We start from the raw sequence: 12,581 nt of genomic DNA, 5'->3' as shown, positions 1-12,581 counted from the left end.
GTTGTTAGATCTTGGTACTGGAGACAGTGGCTTCCCTTTTCATTTGAGAGAGTGGCACTTTTTTATGTGGTCTGCCTGGAGCTCTGCTCTCAACAAAGATGGAAGCAGAGAGGAGGTGGGCATTGAGGAGACGTTTAAGAAAAAGCAATAGTGCTAAGAGAAGCAAAGGGTAGGGAGTTGGGGGGAAGGTACCAGGAAGGCAGGATGGGAGATACATGGACTGATTACTAACCTCTCTCTGTTCATACAAGAAGATTTTGTTGTAACATTCCTCCAGAGTGGGATTTTATTGGATCACCTGGTTCTCTGTGAATTTTTGATAATAAAAGGAGACTTTGAATCTTAGAATTAAACATTGTAATGATGGAACATAATTGTCTTAATATATATGCAGTTGTATTGCTGCGTTCTTCATGTGTATAATATGTTTGGCAAATAATGATTCGGTCTTGTCTTCCTGTAGTCGGCAGGCATAGAAGGGTCTCTGTATGCAGCTGGTAGATAAGGTAATATGTTCTAAAGAAAGGAATGGTCTGCCTTGTCACTCCCTGAATTAGTGCTCTACCTCAGAAGAGGTAACCAGATACCCGGGAGCAAGACCCCAGGTAGGGCCCTTCTGGATGGCCCTGTGGCCCTGATTTAATTTATAAACCCAAATTCCTCCCATTTTGTTATAAAAAGTAACCTGTCAGCCCGCAGCATGGTGGTCAGAAAATATTAATTGGTGATGAGACCGATTTACATGTAAAATAGTTCATTGAACTCACATGATTTATTTTTTTTAAGTTCCTAAATATCACCAAGACATGACATAGTTAAAGTCAAGTTTAGTTTTTCATTGTTAAGATTGTCCATGCTGAGTATGCATATTTACCTCATATTGACATATACACTGAATAGGTCTTATTAAAACAGCAACAGCTACTAACTTGCATAGATTAAATAGATGTGGGAAAAAATAAATAAAGAGATGTGGTTTTCATTTAGGAAAGTGCTTGATGCCTAGGTCAGGTTCTAGAAAGCAGAATGAATATAATTACTTGAGCCCCGGAACAGCTGCTAGGGTGTTGGGGTTATCTCTGCCCTCGTGACCCATTTAAAGAAAGGAAATGAATTGGAGATGTGGCTGAGCAGTTTGCTTTCCCAACCCTGAGAGCTAATATATCTCTTGTGGATGGAGCTGTAACTGGAATTAAAATTTTTTCCTACTTTCTTTTGGGGGAAATGTCCTTAGAATATATGTCAGGTTTTTGTTTGTTTGTTTTTTGGCTTTATGTTTGTAGATGAAGTACACTTGTTATACCTCCTCCTGGCTAAGCAAATATACACATGCATATGATAAAGCTTTATTTTGTCTATCTCTGGGAATGACAGCATATTCTGTTAGGTAAGCCTTAGAATGGGTAGCTAATGCCAGAAAATATGACCCTCTGGCAAGCAAGAATGGTAAGAATTAACACATAATAAACGAGGATAGCCATCTATGGAGGGAACCTGTCTTAAAAGTATAACTCAAGGCTGTATTTTTGGGAGAGGGGTGTGAAAAACTGTTTTGTATCTTAATTGTGGTGGTGGTTACACAACTCTATTTGTCAAAACTCCTAGAACTCAAATGAATTTTATAGTATGTAAATTAAAAATAAGTTTAAAAATAAAAAGAAACATACCCCAAAATCCTACTCTCCACATTATTATAAAAAGAGTAACTGGGGATATTTGGGAAATATCTGTCAAGGCAAGCAGACTCCACCCTCTCTTTGGAATACATACAATAATATGCATATGGTGTATGAAGAGGGGAACTCGGTTATAAGTATTTGATCTTAATTATTGCTCTTTCCGAAGGGGAGACTTTAAATATGGCAGATATGCCAGCTTTTTTTTTTTTTTTTTTTGGTTTTTTACGTTTTCTTTTCAGCATGAATGTTATGGGGGCAGGGATAGTGCTTTAAATTACACTTCAAGGTCTAATTTTTGGCCCTGATTGCATATTCAGTAAATAATCTTCTGTTACTTCTCCAACATTTTTGAAATGTATGTCTACCATCGGTGGACAGGATCATTCTGGTCATTAGGAAAGATATTTTTCCCCTGTGTAAATCAATAGATTGGTATTGACATGCAGGTCCACAGATAACTCTTGTGAATGAATCATTTCCTCTAAGAGTGATTAACTGAGTGCTTTTATGAAATGGAACACTAGAATATCCAAACCCACAGACTAAATAATGGCAGTCCCACCAGGCGCTGCTATCCCATGAAGTCTACCTGAGCAGTCAGCTGCCTTCTTTCTTTGATACCTTTCACTGGATATATGAGCCAGACAGTCCCAAGATTGTAAAGGGCAGGAGGTAGAGAGACTCTTGCCTACTGGAGGCTTTATGGAGACATACAGGTGAAACTTTCCGTTCTATCAGAGCTGGAAGAAAATTCCTCACTTCTCTGATGTTTATCACATTTGTCTGTTTGACTCATTGACTAGTTCCTGTGTTGCTAGTCACCTTTCTCTGTGGGTAGGTATCTTATATTTCTAACAATCTGGTTAGAAAGTCAGAAACTTGCCTGGTGCATTACCTATTTAACAAGTCCCATGTTTTAGCTTGCTCTTGCTCCCTGATCCCTGTTCCTATGCCCTGTCCCAGTCCATCCCAGGCCAACTTCACATCAGTAAACTGCCAAGAACAACTCTGATGAGGAAGGTGGTTTAGCTAAGGTGTAGCAATGCCTAGGGTTTTACTTTTCAGAAAGCATGGCCCCCTTTGCTTCATGCGGGTGCAGGATCCTTAGCCAGTGTGTGCCATATTCCTTTGACCTGAAAGGTGGAATTCAGTCCTGTTACACTGAAATAATATGAGTGAATGTGGGAGGGCTCTGGAAATGCCCAGTGATCAAATGCCACCGAGCCTCTGAGGGAGTGTGTCACCCTAGAGTAGAACATGCCCACGTTCTAGCAAACAATATCCAGGAAGGCAGGCCACCACAATTTCTCTCAGTCACTCCATAACTGCAAGTTCCCCCATGATCTGCTGGGCAAATGTCCATTAGTTTTGTGGAATTGTCCACCCTAATGGTCAAAGGGATCTGTGACCTCACCCTTTGTTTTTATTTTTATGTAGAGAAAATTCCTTCTCTATTTTTGTCATCTGATGAGTGATCACTTTTCATCCTGGATACCAGTTTTCCCCTCGTACTTTTTTAAGTTTAAGATCTTCTGTTTCATGTTGATTTTTCTACTGATTCTGCTCACTAAAAGCATTCTTGGAAAATACATATACTTATATGTATTTATTTTCTCATGTTCTTGTACCCCTAGCCTGTCTCTGGAAGGAAATATAAGAATCTGATAAGACTGGTTGCCTCTGAGGAGGCAGACTGTATGGCTGGTGGAGGAAGGCTTGGGAGTCCAGCAGTTGAGTTACCTGTTCAGCATGGATCGTTGGCATCATAGTCTATAGACATGGGAAGGTGCCCTTTGGGTTTGGAGTTCCCTGGGTGGAGAGGAAACTTTTAATTGTATACCCTTTCAACTTATACTTTAGCAACTGTGACTGACTTAGCTGCTCAAATATTTGCACTGAAAAAGTAAAAATTCATATTGGCTTTCAAACAGCAAACGTTCAGACAAAATTAGACTTGGGATCCCCATCCTTTTAGAGTGCTGAAGAATTCTCTGGAAGCATTTCTTTGGACTCCTCAAGTTTTCTGCCCAAGGTCTTTTGATGCCCCTGGCAAAGTTAATCCCCGTTTAGACTTTGGGCATGCAGCTTTACGACCCAGGGAAGTAAGTATAAGCAACCACAAAGACTCAGCCTTGGAGAAACCTCCTCAAAGGCATTCACTCAGGAAACGCCTTCAAGTGCTTTCTCTGTGCCTGCACTGTGTGGGAGCCAGAGGACAATGTCTAATTAGCCAAGTGCTAACTTCAAGGAACTTGCCGTCTGGGAGAAGAAACTGACAAACAGATGTGGAGAAAAGTATTCTAGGAGCTACAATAGAGGATTCTTGAACTGGCAGGTTGATTTGTTGGATATGAGAGATCAAGAAGCAGAATGACATTTCTTTGACATAAAATATTTTCTTTCAAGATATTCCTTAATTTCCTTTTTTTATCATTAAAACTTCTATTAGAATAACAAGAAACAGATGAAGGAATATCTGTGGATGTGAAAGAAATGAGGAAAACTACCCTTTTCTCCAACCAGTGCCCCAGTCTACACTAGCCATGTATCCTACAGAACAGAGGAAGACTTTGGTGACTTGAAAAGTGGGCTGACCTTTGATGAACTGCATTAAGAAAACGAGGTGGATCTAAAGACAAAAATACATTCAACCTTGGAAGTTCAGATTAAATGAGTCTGATGTGAAGATTCATAGTAATTACAGAATCACACTCTGCAAATATGACTAATCCAGTTTCTCCACCCTACCCATCCCTGAGTTTTTCCTTGGCTCCCTCCCCCCTGGTGAGAAGGAACTTTGGGACACTAAGGATGAGGCCCTTGGATTATCAGGTCCTCCCCCAGGGCCCTAAGGTAATTAAGTTGCTTAAAACTTCTTCCAGGGTAAAAGTCCAATCCTATTTATGCCACTGCACAATCATAAAACGTCAAAAGACAAGCATGCTCCAGCCCTCAGACAGAATTAGTCCCTCCTTCATCTGGGCTCCCGCAGTCTCTGCCCACACCCATCACGCTGATTCCTCCCGGAACGCTGCAACAACTTGCTTCCCCACGTCACTGTGATCCCCTTGAGGTCCAGACTAATTCCTAAACTTCTCCGAGTCTCCACCGCCTTGTACAGTGACTGGTACTTACTAACAGTTTTAAGTGAGACATTTTCAAATTGCAATAATTTTCTAGTCGTAAAATGAGCTTATTCTGTTCATGAGCACTAACTAGTAGATAAAAGTACCAAAAAAGTCTGTGGAGTTCTTTCCTTGTACCCTTTTCTTTCTACTTCCCTTCTAACAAATAGACAATGCTTTTTTGTTGTTTAGTATTAGTCATCAAAAGGAACATAATTTGCTTTCAGATGTGGTTCATCTTGCTTATTAGTCACAAATGTATTTTATATTCTAATCTGTTCTAATCATCTGCTAAGTCTTGTGTTTAGAGAATGCAATGCTCACATTCCCAAGAAGGAGCACATTCATATTAGAATCCGTAACTTCGAATCTAACTCGTCTCTTTTCCATACCTTAAGTGCTTATTACATTAACATGTAATAATACTCCAAGATTTGTAATTGCCTCAACATGTCTCATTCTGGCATTTTTCTTTGTTAGTTTCTCCCTTTAATATGTTCTCTCCCATAAACCCTCAATACTAACTTTATGTAAAAAATAAGGAAGGAAGGAATGGAAGGAGGGAGGGAGGGAACCAAGAAGTCAACTTGCCAATACCTCCACATTGGCCATGCATTGTTGGGTGGGTGCTAGAAAATCTTGTTCACTGTTTCTTAGAAATGGCTATTAGCTTCTCTCTTTGTTTTCATTCCCAGAGCTAGGACTGTAGTCTGGGTGCCCACTCACTCCTACGTTACTTTCAGCCGTTTCCATCCACTCTTCCAGAACTTCTTCCTCCTTCCTGAATACCAGCATCAAATTCATCTTCTAAACAGTCGTCACTTTTTCTAAGACAGCTCTCTCTTGAGGAACCAACAACAATAGTGTATAGATATTGCTATACATGGAGTGTAGAGCTTGCTAATTGCTGCTCCCATATCCGTTCTTCCTTCTACCTTTAGAAACAGAACCCTGATTTTGCTTGTGGTGGCCATGTGCCCAGCCAAAGTTCTAACCTTTTCAGACATCCCTTCAGTTAAGGGTTCTCTCGTACCACAGTTCTGGCCAGTGAGATGTAAGCAGCTGGGGCTAGGGATTTCTGAGAAAGCTCTTGCATTCCCAACACAGAAACCACCTGCTTTATCTTTTCCTTTTTTAATTCTTTCTGCCTGGAATGTGGATATGAGGTTGGAGGTGGAGCGGTCATATTGCATCCATGAAACAAGGTTAATGACAATGCTTCCCACAAAGTATAGTAGAGGGGAAGAGGGTAGTTGTCAGTATGAAACTTCGGTTACCCTCTTGGTGCTGGTCTTCTTGTTATTTGACAAAACAAATCCTTTACTTTGTTAAGAAAATGTATTCTTTGTTAAGAAAATGTATTCTGATACACAGAGCAATGTAAACTTCACTCCCTGATTTTCAAAGCAAATGTGAACTCCTCTCCCTGACTTTTAGGTCCTTTAATAAAACAGATCCAACTCAGTTCCCCTTCTCACTAAAATCCTGTCAACCGCAATGAGACCAGGCTTTTGCTATTCTCTTTACGTGGAGCAAACTAATTTCTACCTCCTGGCTTTTGTTTAGACTGGTCAGCCATCCAGGAATATTCTTTCCATTGATCCATCCCATTGTTCCAGTCTTCCTCCTGGAAACTTTTCCACCCTATCCTTATGCACAGTTATCTTTCTCCTCTTTCTTTCTTTTTTTAAGATTTATTAATTTATTTAAGAGAGAGAGTGCCTGTAGTGGAGGGGGGGAGGGGCAAAGGGAGAAGGAGAGAGAGAATCTCAAGCAGACTCCCCACTGAGCACTGAGCCCCACTCAGGACTCTATCTCAGGACCCTGAGATCATGACCTGAGCCAAAAATAAGAGTCAGTCACTTAACCATCTGAGCCACCCAGGTGCCCTTCCCTTCTTTCAAATCCTATTGTATCACCCAATGAGCCCTGGGTTAAATACAGAGATTTTTTTTTTTCTTTACTGCACTCTGGTTCTTTCATGTTTAGGTTTTGTTTTACCCATAAGCTCCTTTCAGCCTGGGATTCATACCCTTCTGTCTCCCATTGTGCCTTGCATGGTACTAATTGCCATGAAGTTACTCAATACAGAGCTGTTGCCTGGTTAAGATTCTTTTACTATGTGCTGCTGTACCTGCCTTTTAAAGCACATTTGTTTGTGGCTTTAAGAGGACATGTGAATTTAGGTTGTATTTCCATCTAGTAAGTTAATGTTACTATAGATTGCCAGTTCAGATTCAGTATGAATTGCCAGTTGGAGATATTTGCAGCAGCAAACATCGTCATTGTGGATTTTTAGTTCCTATGAGCATTATGTTGAAGTCACACATTGTTGATAGAACATTTGCTAACATTGTAGATCCACCCCTAGGCCCTTAATCTGGGTTTTCAGCATCAAGAGAATGTGAGATTAGGACTCTTTGGAGCCCATTTCTCCCTGTCTCAGAAGCACTACAAAGGCCAATTAAAAGACTCAGCTTGGGTGCAAGGCCACAGATGTACTGTCAGGTTCCTGTGCTGAGCTGGGGCTAGGCTGCCACAGTGGGCCAAACCAGCCCAATACTCTCCTCAGAGAGTGGCATTCCTCATGTTCTGCTGAATGCAAAGAAAGAAAGGAGGGAGAAGAGGGGAAAATACCACCTTTGATTAAACCTCTGGGGGTTTAGTTACTCTTCTATGAAATGGAAATAATCACTGGACTTATATGGTGGACAGTTTTGTGTTCTTCCTTAGACACTTCAACTGTGAAAAATGAAAGGGACATCAGCACAAGGAGGGGGTTCCAAATTCAGAAATGAAGGTTACTGTAATTTACCAGCTTTCTTTTTTTTCTCTTAAAGATTTTACTTATTTTATAGAGAGAGCATGGGGTGGGGGGGCAGAGGGAGAGGGAGAGAGAGTCACAAGCAGACTCTATGTTGAGCCCCATGTGGGGCTCCACACTGGGCTCCATGTGGGGCTCAATCCCGCAACCCTGAGATGACAACCCAAGCTGAAACCAAGAGTTGGATGTTCAAGAAATCAGGAGTTAGTCTTTTAACTGACTGTGCCACCCAGGCACCCCTAATTTCTCAATTTTCTATATTTTTTTTTCAAGGAGATATCACCACATTAATATTCTTGCTTTCTTCCCCTTTGTCTCAAACATACAAACATATATGTGCATACACTGACAAGCCATGTAAAGCTATCTCTTATCTAATTTGTTATATTCTTTGTATCTGTTACATTAAGAAATATAGGCATTATGGAACACAATATGGAGGTTCCTCAAGAAATTAAAAATAGAACTACATATGATCAGCAATATCACTTCTGGGTATATATCCAAAGGAAACGCAACTATTATTGAAGAGATACCTGCATTCCCATGTTTACTGCAGTATTATTCACAATAGTCAAGAGGTGGAAACAACCCAAGTGTCTGCCAATGGATGAATAAGTCAAGAAAATATATGTAATGGAATATTATTCAGCCTTAAAAAAAGAAGTAATCCTGGCATCTGTGACAACATGAATGGACTTTGAGGGCATTCTGATAATTGAAATAAACCAGACACAGAATGATAAATACTGCATGGCATCACTTATATATGGAATCTAAAAAAAAAAGAAAAAGAAAAAAGTTGAACTCATAGAAACAGTGTAGAGAAGTAGTTGCCAGAGGTTTGGGTGTGGGGGAAATGGAGGCTGGTAAAAGGGTATACAATTTCAGTTATACGATGAAAAATCTGAGGATCTCATGTAAAACATGGTGGCTGTAGTTGATAATACTGTACTATATATTTGAAATTTGCTAAAAGAGTAGAGCTTAAATGTTCTCACCAAAAAAAAAAAAGTGGTAAATATGTGGGGTGATGGATGTGTTAATTAACTAGTTGGAGGGGATCTTTTCACAATATATGTCTAGCAAGTCATCACGTTGTTTAAATATCTTAAAATTTTATTTGCCAGTTATACCTCGGAAAAGCTGGAAAAAAATGAGGAAGTCTCTTCCAAGATATGTCCTCCTAATACCTTTAAACATCAGCAGAAGTGTGTCTTCTGGAATAACAATGTCTAGTCTAAGAAATTGCAATGACTTTGTTATTTGGTATATTAATCTCTTTTTTAAAAAAAAATTTAATTAGCAAAACAAAACTGATGGGGAACATGAAATATCATTTCTTTGGGGACAGACCTTGGGGCAAATGCCCACAAGACCCATTTATAAGTGTCTGTGAGTTGCTTTGGGGCACTTCAAGGAGTCTCAGTGTTGCTTGGTAAAAACTCCTCTGGGCAGTTCTGATGGGAAAGGACAGAGTCCAAGCTTATGAGCAACAACACTGAGGCTCAAAGGACTCAAAGGATTCCTTGGGGCCTCAAGGGCTCTGGAGTGATTGCCAGGATGCCTCCACAAATTGACCGCTGATATATTTATTGCTCACCTCAGGCAAGGAACATGGGGTTGAGAAGAGAAGGGATTCTCCTGCAAAGATGTATATGACACAGTGCCTTTCCTCAGGGAGCTTGCCACCTAGTTAAGGAAATGAGCTAGAGATTGTAGGATCACAGACTGTCTGAATTGGAGGGGACCTAAAAGGTCTAAAATGTAAGCCACATTATAAGTCTCTTAACCATTCAGGGTCTTGTTTTCCACATTTATGAAACAGAGCTGATTCTACCTTGGTAGTGAATTGAATGAGATAATGTATCTTGTAGAGTGCCTGCACATAATAAGTGTAGTTCAATCTGTTTTTAGTATTATCATTATTACAAGTCAGCAAATTATGTTCAGTAATGATGCTGATGATAGGATATTACTTTAGAGTGGGGCACTCAATTAATAGTGGGTGAAAGGGAAATAGGGAGGGGGCATGCTGGCATACTGAGGATAACGCATGCCCTGTGAGTCTGCTTCTGGTTACAGTGATTGATCTGGGCTGTCCAGTGAGGGTCTCCCATGGTTCATCAGTCCATGGAAACTGGGCTCAGGGGACACAGTGACACTAATTGTCCTGAACAAGAAGCAGGCATCTAAACCACAGCCCTGCCACTAGCCCTGAGTGCTAACAGAGCTTACCATAAGCAAAGAAGCAGAGTAGGACCCTACAGTGATGATGCCCTGACTATTCTAAAGTTACATAATCTCCCATCCTCCAGCTCTTTCACGGCCCCACGCTTTATTTTCCAGTGGCAGTCAGAAAAAATCTTTGCCGTTCATTTATTTGTTCTCTGTCTTACTCCACTAGACCATAAGCTCCATGAGACCAGGTCCTTGCCTGTTCTATTCACAGTTGTACCCACCGAGAAGAGTACCCTGTGCATAGCAGATTAGCACATGGGAATCACTTGGGAACCTTTAAATGTACAGTATCCACCCACCACCATGACTAAACACAATGCCATGCCTAGACCCCTTCCCAGATCTAAATTATATCAGGATCTCTGGGGATGGGGACCAAGCATTGGTGTATTTTAAGAGCTCTGTGGGTGATTCTCACAGCCATCCAAGATTAAGAACTACTTCAGGGAGGCGTGTGATAAAACTCTGTTGTCTATCAATGGCAGAACCTCTACAATAAGGGAAAGGTGATTGGGCCTAGGGTGGTAGAGGAAGGATTCTGATGGAAGAAGCCCTGTGACATGTAGTCATCCTTCCCTTTCTTCCACACAATCAGGCTACTAGGGATGGGGTATAGGGGTGATAAGATTCTTCTCTATGACAAGGCTGAGTTGATGAGGCACAACTCATGCAATGGCCATTTTAGGGCTCAGGTAATCCACAAAGGGAAACATCCTGGGCAGGTCATGCTGTACCTGGTGGTGGTGGGGTACCACCAGTGCCTCATTTGAGTGCATATGAGTCTCAGACTAGAGAAGTTCCCCACCCCTTTTTCTCTTCCCAAGCCCCAACCTACCCCAAGGCCCTGCCAAGCCACCTGCTAAGAAGCTAGGCTGCAGATTTGGTCCCTCATAGGGATGGCTCTTCTCGGCTCTTCTAACCTGCAAAGCTTGACAATGCGGAAGAGAGTACAAGAAAGTTTTCTCCCTGCATGACTGATACTTGTGAAAGGTTGAGCTGTGGGATTTTTTTTTTTTCTCACTTCTCTCTTGGAAATCACCTCCATATGCTGATTGGACTGTAGGATAAGACTTCTTCTTTACATTGAGAGAGCATTTCCCATTATGTTTAGGAAGCAATGTGGAGCTGCTGTTTTTGCAGCTTCCTTAGTGGCTTTTAATGCCGTTTGTCAAGCTTGATTGTCTTCGAAAAAAAAATCTTTTCATTTTCGAACAATAAGTGACTAAATGCAAAATCTTCCCTTATACGTTGGTTGATGGTTCACACCTTTTAGAATATCTTGCTTGTATTTTTAGAAAGGAACAGCTGATACTATTGACATTTAATTCCATCAAATGCCTCATCCAATTCCCCCTCTCCCAGATAGGATACGCAGACTATTGGAAAATATTCAATGACACGAATCCAAATGTCTATATTAAGTGTGGAGGAAAGGTAGAGTATGTGTTTAATATCCCGGAAGCTGAGCTAATGGCATTGAAATGGCTGCTCTTAAAAAGCCATTGTGGCAGGAAAAGGTGACTATTTTAGGTGCTGTTGATATCTGCAGTGGGCCCGGGGGCTTTGAAATTGGGGTTGAGCAAACAGGATTTTTGGTCCCTGGGTCAGGGTGAGTTTTACACAATGGACTTTGCTATAAATCAATGAGATTATGAGTAAAATTATAGCTATCATTAACCAAGGACTCAGCACATGCAAAGCTTTGGATTATCTCATTCAATCACTACTATTACTATCCCTACTTTACAGAAAAGGAATTTGAGGCACAATAAGTATAAATTATTTGTCTAAGGTCACATAGCCTGAAAGTAGCAGCTCTTAGCCAGGTATTGGTAAACTTTTACTTAAAAGGTCAAAGAGCAAGTATTGTTGGCTTTGTGAGACCTACAGTCTCTGTTGCAACTATTCAACCCTGTCTTTGTAACTAAAGCAGCCATAGTAGCCATGTCAACAAATGGGAGTGGCTGTGTTCCAATAAAACTTTATATACAAAAACAGGGGGTGGGTTAGATTTGGCTTGGGGGCCATAGTTTGCCAACTCCTGCTCTTAGCCATGACACTGAGCTCTCTCTTGAGGCCTGTGGCCGGACTCTTGTTTTAATAACCCTCTTTCAAGATCTTTTACATTTACATATGGGCTATTGCAAACGCTAATCAAGCCTACTTATACAATGGCCTACTGGGCAAATAATTGAGTTTTTCGATGAATCATAATCCTCAATGCCAGCAGCACTCTAAATGTTATGATAGAAAGAGCTTTTAGATGAGCAGGGTTATAAACCACACAGGGACTCTTCAGAGGAAAGCCTCCAAGTGCATCTTAGCTCTCAGGTGTTTGGAAGCTGGCATGGTAGAAGAGAAGTTAGGTTCTTGCAACACCCACTCTGTGCCAGGCATTGTGCAGGGGCTCTTCATGCTCTGCCCTTCCTGAGAGGGTCTTTATATACTACTCCTTCCATGCAAGTTTCACAGTGACACTCAAAAACATACAGCACCAACCCGATAAAAGACCTGAAGGAGATGGAGCATTATATAACTTAATCCTCACATCAATCCTGTAAGGCCATTATTCCATTTTATAGATGAGAAATAGAAGCTCAGAGGAAAGTCACTTGCTTGAGGCCAAAGAGCAAATAACTGGCTGAGTTGGCATTTCATCCCAGATGTGCCCACTTTCTTTGCCTGTACACCTGTTAGACCACGCTGCCCCTT

At 41.0% G+C, this 12,581-nt stretch overlaps 1 protein-coding gene across 13 annotated transcripts in view; it reads right to left on the bottom strand.

Annotated features, from left to right (window-relative positions):
* ZNF366 (zinc finger protein 366) overlaps positions 1-12,581 on the bottom strand; it is a 65,140-nt gene that overhangs the window by 23,726 nt on the left and 28,833 nt on the right. For 9 of the 13 annotated variants that reach the window (XM_073905359.1, XM_073905354.1, XM_073905355.1 and 6 more), the window contains one exon: positions 233-306. The exons of the other annotated variants lie outside the window; for them this stretch is intronic. The gene's annotated coding sequence lies outside the window, so the exon portion shown is untranslated. The remainder of the gene's footprint in view (positions 1-232; positions 307-12,581) is intronic. 13 annotated transcript variants of the gene reach the window in all.

The sequence above is a fragment of the Callorhinus ursinus genome, unplaced genomic scaffold, assembly GCF_003265705.2.
Source record: "Callorhinus ursinus isolate GAN/ISIS: 27379988/994484 unplaced genomic scaffold, GSC_fseal_2.0 scaffold23, whole genome shotgun sequence".
NCBI classification, from domain to species: domain Eukaryota; kingdom Metazoa; phylum Chordata; class Mammalia; order Carnivora; family Otariidae; genus Callorhinus; species Callorhinus ursinus.
Note: the sequence above shows the minus strand (reverse complement) of the source record. Positions and strands in the feature narration are given on the sequence as shown.